Genomic DNA, 6,517 nt, shown 5'->3' with positions numbered 1-6,517 from the left:
GGCCAGCCAACCTGAGTTAGTGACTTCCTGGTCAATGAGAGACCCTGTCTCAAAACACAAGTTAGACAAAGTCCTGAATGACACCCACTCTGGAAGGTGAGCGACCTCTGCTCTCCACTTGTATACCCACACCCAAACCTGCACATACATGATCACATGTATACAAATACACAGCAACAAGAAAGAGCCCTATAGTCCTAAGCTGATCGGCACTGCATAAGAATACCACCCACCAACTAAGATGGCACCCTCCTCTGACACCTCAGTTGTAGAACTGGCAAAAGAGGCTGTTTTTTTTTTAATTGTTAATTCTAACTTTTATTCTTATAAAAATATTGAACGCTTCACGAATTTGCGTGTCATCCTTGCGCAGGGGCCATGCTAATCTTCTCTGTATCATTCCAATTTTAGTATATGTGCTGCCGAAGCGAGCACCTGTTTTTGTTTTTTACTGAGCTCACAACTTCAGTTTTAACATTCATAGCCAATGGCCATGTTTGCTTTCTAGAGCAAACTGGCTTCACTGGAGGAGAAGGATACACACACACACACACACACACACACACACACACAAAAGAGGGGAGGCAGGGGTATAGGAATATGGAGAGGGAAAGGGAGAAGGACAGGCCCCAGCCCTGGGCCTTCTGATACTGCTCAGGTGAGCTGTCTGGTTGTGCAGAAACTGCATCAGATTGTGTTTTCTTCACTTGCCGTCAAAAGCATTGCTGGTGCAAGACACACAGGCATTAGCAAAGGTGGTTCAATACATGTATTTAGAGCTGAGCTGCAAAGAAACAGCCACAATTGGAAACACACAAATGCTGATCCAAGGGAGATGAGCTAAATCAATACTGGGATGCATCTGCTTTGGTTAGAATCTAAAACATCCTATACAGGCTCATGCTCTGAATCCTGGATTCCTACCTGTTGGCACTCTTCTGGGGAGCTGGGGAACCTTTGGGAGGTGGGAGTCTGGCTGGAAGAAGTGGGTGGGCGTGTCTTTCAGATTATGCTTGTCCCTGGCTCCCACTCCTTTTTCTGCTTGATAGCCAACCAGGATGTGGGCAGGCTCATGGTTCTGTCCACATGTCTTTCGTGCCATAATGTGCTGAAGTCCTAAAAACAGTGAGACAAAAGGAACCTTTCGTCCATTAAGTTGTTTGTGTTAGATATTGGATTGTAGCAATAGTAAAGTAACTTGTACAGGAGTCTATCCAAGAATATAGGATGCACCTCCAGGAAGAACTCTCACTCTCTTCTGATAAGGAGCTCCGGGTTTTCTGAGTTGTTCCTGAGATGTTGGTGCCCGTGCGCAAAATCAGGACTAGTCAGGCGGCTCTGAGGTGGATGGAGCAAGGGGCAGCATACTAACCACTTTTCTCATAGTTTTAACAAGATATCAATAAAAGCAACTTAAGAAGGGAAGGTTTTGTCTTGTCTCATGGTGTGAGTGCAGTTTCTCGGGGCCAGGAAGTCAGCAAGAGTGTGAGACATCTGGTTGCATCGTATCTGCAGTTATTCAGGCAGACACAGAGGAATCCTAGAGTTCAACTGACCTTCTTCCTTTTATCCAGTCCAAGACCCCAGCTCCTAGAATGGTGACTTCCACATTTAAGGTGAGTCTCCCCTCCTCAATTAACTGACTCTAAGAACTCCTAATATAAAACTCTAATCACACTTCATTCTTAATAGCTCAGATGAGACATTGTAGACAACTATGGGGCTCATTCAATGGAGTACTATGCAGCAATAAAAAGGAACAAACTACTAATACAAGCAAGATACTGAGCAGAGTACCATGCTAGATAATGATAAGGTGGTCTCAAGTACTGTACACTACATGGGTCTGTTCATAGAACTTCCCTCTCTTTCCTTCCCCCTCCTTTCCTTCCTTCCTTCTTTCCTTCCTTCCTTCCTTCCTTCCTTCCTTCTTCCTTCCTTCCTTCCTTCCTTCCTTCCTTCCTTCCTTCCTTCCTGTCTTCTTTCCCTCTTCATCCCTCCCTTGCTCTCTCCCTCACTTTTTCCTTCTCTCCCTCTTCCTCCTTTCTCTTTTTCTTTGAGACAAAGCCTGGCTATGTAGCCCGGGCTGACCTCGACCTTGTTATCCTCCTGTAGTTTCATCTAGAGTGATGGGACTGCTTGCATACATAATAGTCTTTAGGGGACACAGTTGTGGCAGTAGAGAACACACTAGAGGCGGCCAAGGCTTAAGGGCTGAAAAGAAGGTATAGCTATGGAGGGGTGGCAAGTAGGACTTCCTTCCTGATGACCAGACAATTCTGAATCTTGTTTGAGGTAGTAGCTGCAGCAGCCTATTCATGCAATGTATAGATCTTGATAGAGCCAGTTACTAACTGATGCTCAAATTCATGCAAATACACTCTGGTGAAGACCAAGTGCATTGCATTCTCCCATGTCAGTTCCTGACATCTGTTATCACGCTGCACTGTTTTAAAGGGACTACAGTGAATACCTTGTTCATGTGGGAGTTCTCTGTGCATTTGTGTAGCTTCTTAATCTAAAAATTGGTTTTTAAAAAGGAGAATGATGTAATAATGTCTTTCTTTCTCCCTTCTTCCCTCCCTCCATGATTTATTCATTCTTCATTCATTCATTTATTCCTTCCTTCTTTCTCTTGCTAGAAGTGTAAGGCATACAAGGCACTCTGAGCTCTGTATCCAGAAATGTTTGCTCTCTTTCCACATCTCTCCAGATTATGTCTTGAACCTGAAAGGAAACCCACACCTGTCATCATCTTGTGTTGTCAGATTCTGCTCTTTTCTGCTTCAGCTTTTACTTGCTTCCTTCTCTGCTTCCAGCTGTGAGAAGGGAAGAGAAAAGGAGGCCAGACAACATCCATGCCCAAATGTGTTGCTTTTGTATTTAGACAGTGGCCCAAACCTCACTGCCTGGAGAGTCTCTGTTCTAGGAGGGGGAAGCTCGACCATAACTTGTGTCAGGTTCAGGACTGGGCATCAGTGTGCTCACCACAATGACTAACGAACAGACAGCCACTGCATGGCCCGTGGGTAGAATATGTTTCAGTAGAGTAAATTAACTTCCCATTTGGAATGGTGTTTTCTGTTTCCTATTGAATAATAGCCTCAGATCATCTTGGGAAGAGTATATAGCAGGCTGTGGGGGCTTCCAGGCCTCTTAGAGAAGTGAGGTTGCTACAGTCCTCTCCAAGGATGGAGAGAGTGGAGGGCTAGAGTCCCAGGATGTGCGTGAGCTCTGAAAGTGAGGGAGAAGTGAAGAGGAGAGATGAGCTAGTTTGGGCCCTGGTAGAAAAATGAGGGGCATCTACCTCTCAGAACTCTGATTTGAGTTCAGTTCAGCTATGCCCCAGCATTTGACCTTGTGAGTTTCCTTCTGGGCTCTGGTTTCCTCTAGTCATTGGCTGCTAGACTCTGGGTCTCTTCTATGTTTAACCCTCTGTGGCTTTGAACGCTCTTTCAGCACCTGGAAACATGGTAAAGACATGGAGGGATACTGGGTGCTTTTTGTTGTTGTTTGAGATAGGGTTCCTGTATTTGAGGTTGGACTCACCACGTAACCCAGATTGGCCTTGATTTACCATGCCTCTACCTCAGCCTCCTCAGCCAGATCACAGCTGTACGCCAACACATCAGTCAACATCCAACCCACACATCTCGCTCCCTCACACCAAATCCATACTTTGGCTGAGCCAACTGGTGCAGAAGGAAGAGACCGGACAAAGGTTGGGGTAAGGGTGGGGATTGAAATGTATACAACATTTCTTAAACAAACATCACTGAAATTTGCTGCTTTGTTTTAGGCCTTTTCTTAGTTGCTTCTTATGTAAGGTGTATAACCCATGCCTGTCAAGGGACTCAAAATTCATGGAGGACAGATGAGAAGATGAGGGGAATGTTAAAAAGCATCATGGGAATGAAATTCTCCCCAGAGAGTATTTCTTCAGAGAACATATTTTCAGAGAATGTATCTTCAGGGAACTTCTCCCCAGAGACTGTCTCTTCAAAGTTCTCCTCAGAGTCTCAAGCATGTCTTTCACCTAAGGGAAGGATAAGTCTGATTTCTGATGTAGAGGTTTCAAAAGTGTCCTATATTGGGTATACTTTGCTTAGCTACCTAAGGTATGTAAGAATTATCAGTTCCAATTACAGAAATGAGAGTTTTTTCTCAAACACTTGGGATTCTGATCCTGAAGATCGCAGGATCACATTTTACTACAGTGGCTGGCTCAGTGAGTGGCAGTGGTGCTGGGGGGTGTGGGGCTGGGTTTCCTAGCTCTGCACTCTGACCTCCTGGTTGTGGCCCACACCTGAAAGTCACTGAGTCTGGCTGCTGTTCTGCTGTAACATACAGGGTAGCCAGCAGGTTTAGAGGGTTTCACTCTTGGCTAAGAGGGGGAGACCTGTCACATTATCCATTCCAGGGAGCCATGGTGTGTTCGGGTCCCTTGACTGAATGCAGAGGTACGAAGAGTCCTTTCCAACCTTGGCAGGTGTGCCCTCCAAGTCAAATAGTTTTCCTTTTCCTATTTGCTCATCTGAAAAGTCCCCCAGATCCTCCTGCTTATTAACAAGCTGCACAGCACGCTGTGCTTAAAGTTCAGAGCGCCATAGGATACAGAGACGTAATTAATCTCAGTCCCTCAGTTCTAGAACATGGAGAGCAATTATAATTTACTGTCGGAAAACCAATTTGGAAAAGCGGTGGTTTTCATGCCCCTGATCAGAGTGCCACGAAATGCCACTTCCTGTCCCTGTGCCTCCTGCCAGGAGAACAAGACCTTTAGTTGCTACAAGTCTGAGGGAGGGGAGTAGTGTCAGGGCACATTAGGCAGAGGAACCTGGGTGTGGGTGCCAGTCCCATAGTGCCTCTTGCCATCCTAGCCAATCTGGGCACACAGCCCGTCTCTGGTCCCTTCTTCCTCCCAGGACAGCAGTGTGTGGTTCCAGGGCAGGTATCAAGGCTGCCTTTGGTCCTCCACCCTACCTCCTTCCCTGTTACTGTCCTAGCGTTCCAGGCCACCCTCACGCTTCTACTTTCCCGGAACTTTCCATTCATCTCTTATTTTCTCTTTGCTCAAGGTCAAATTGTCATCACATCAAAAAGAACATGAGAGGACAGTCCTCATGCCTTACCAGATGAATTCCTATCATGCTGTCACAGTTGACGTGCAGGGCCAGCAAGCAACCCATGTGGCAGGGAACAGCTGTGCCTCCCAGGGTTTATGGTACTGCCCACTGCCCAGTCTAAGCTGTATCCTACTTCTCCACTGGCTCAGAACCAGAACCTAAACTCTGAAGGGGCAGTACGTGCCGGTAGCACGTGTGTGTTTTGTGTGTGTGTGTGTGTGTGTGTGTGTGTGTGTGAGATTAACTTTATAGGAATAGTCTACCCATCTGTAGATACCCATGAGGAAGAGGAAGAAGTTGATGATGGTTGGTATGCTTGCCTTCCTTCCTTCCTTCCTTCCTTCCTTCCTTCCTTCCTTCCTTCCTTTCTTCCTTCTTTCCTTTCCTCCCTCCCTCTCTCCCTCCCTCCTTTCCTCCTTCCTCCCTTCCCTCCTTCCTTCCTTCTCTCCTTCCTTCCCTCCTTCCGTCATTCCTTCCTCCCTCCCTTTCTCCTTTCCTTCCTAGGATCAGAGCCTGTGCTATTATTGGGGACATTAAAATGAATATATCTGACTGGTGATGTAGCTCAGAGTGTCTGTCTAGGATGTATGAGATCAAAGATACAAGGCCCAATGTCACAATAAAGACAGTGAAATGGGCATAACATTGTTTCTGAACGTGCCTACCACACAGTGCTATAAGAGAGGACTCAAAGCTTGCTGGGCGTATGATGGGGCAGCAGGAGCATGGGGGTAGGGTCAGGGACCCCAGGGCAAGATCTGGATTTCTCTGTTCTGATCCCCAGCTCTCAGGGGGCTCTAACTGCTCCCTCCTCCATACAGAACCAGAAGCCATATTCTGGAGCTCACTAAAAGGCCATCACCTTGAGCAATACTTCAGATGAGAGGTTCTGCATTTGATATCTACCTTCTTTCCAGGCAAGGAAGGCTCCAGAGAGGCACCCCAGGTGGAGGACCATGGGGTTCACAGTGTTTCTGTTGTATGGAATGACAGAAAGAAACAGCTAGAAGGAGATGCTCAGAGTTCAAGGGGTCTGTGGGAGGGAGGACAGATTCCTAGGGTCACAGAAGAGGTCACAGCTAGGCTACATTCAGGAGTTTAATAGACAATAGAACCCAGGGCAGGAAGCAAGAAGCAGCTATGGGGATAGAGAGGCCATTGAAGAACTGATAGAAGCAACTCTAACAGCATGTTCTCAGCTACAGAAAAGCCTGGCCCCTCAGGCCACCAACTTAGCATCACTTTGTCCTGTGCAGAGGGTTATGTGGTACTAGGGACTAAGTTCTGTCTTGAGTTTCTCAGCTCTGGCATCAGTTTGCCATGAGCACTCACAGGTGACTCTGGCTCTGTGCCTTAGGTGGTTCGTCTACTTGCTGTCTCCTGTCACATCT

At 46.7% G+C, this 6,517-nt stretch overlaps 1 non-coding gene across 1 annotated transcript; it reads right to left on the bottom strand.

Annotated features, from left to right (window-relative positions):
* Positions 1-328: 328 nt before the first annotated feature.
* LOC114609728 lies at positions 329-435 on the bottom strand. Its single transcript, XR_003709572.1, has one exon. It is a non-coding gene; the product is annotated as a U6 spliceosomal RNA (small nuclear RNA).
* Between the last annotated feature and the right edge of the window lie 6,082 nt (positions 436-6,517).

The sequence above is a fragment of the Grammomys surdaster genome, unplaced genomic scaffold (assembly GCF_004785775.1).
Source record: "Grammomys surdaster isolate TR1022 unplaced genomic scaffold, NIH_TR_1.0 125979, whole genome shotgun sequence".
In the NCBI taxonomy this organism is placed as follows: Eukaryota; Metazoa; Chordata; class Mammalia; order Rodentia; family Muridae; genus Grammomys; species Grammomys surdaster.
Note: the sequence above shows the minus strand (reverse complement) of the source record. Positions and strands in the feature narration are given on the sequence as shown.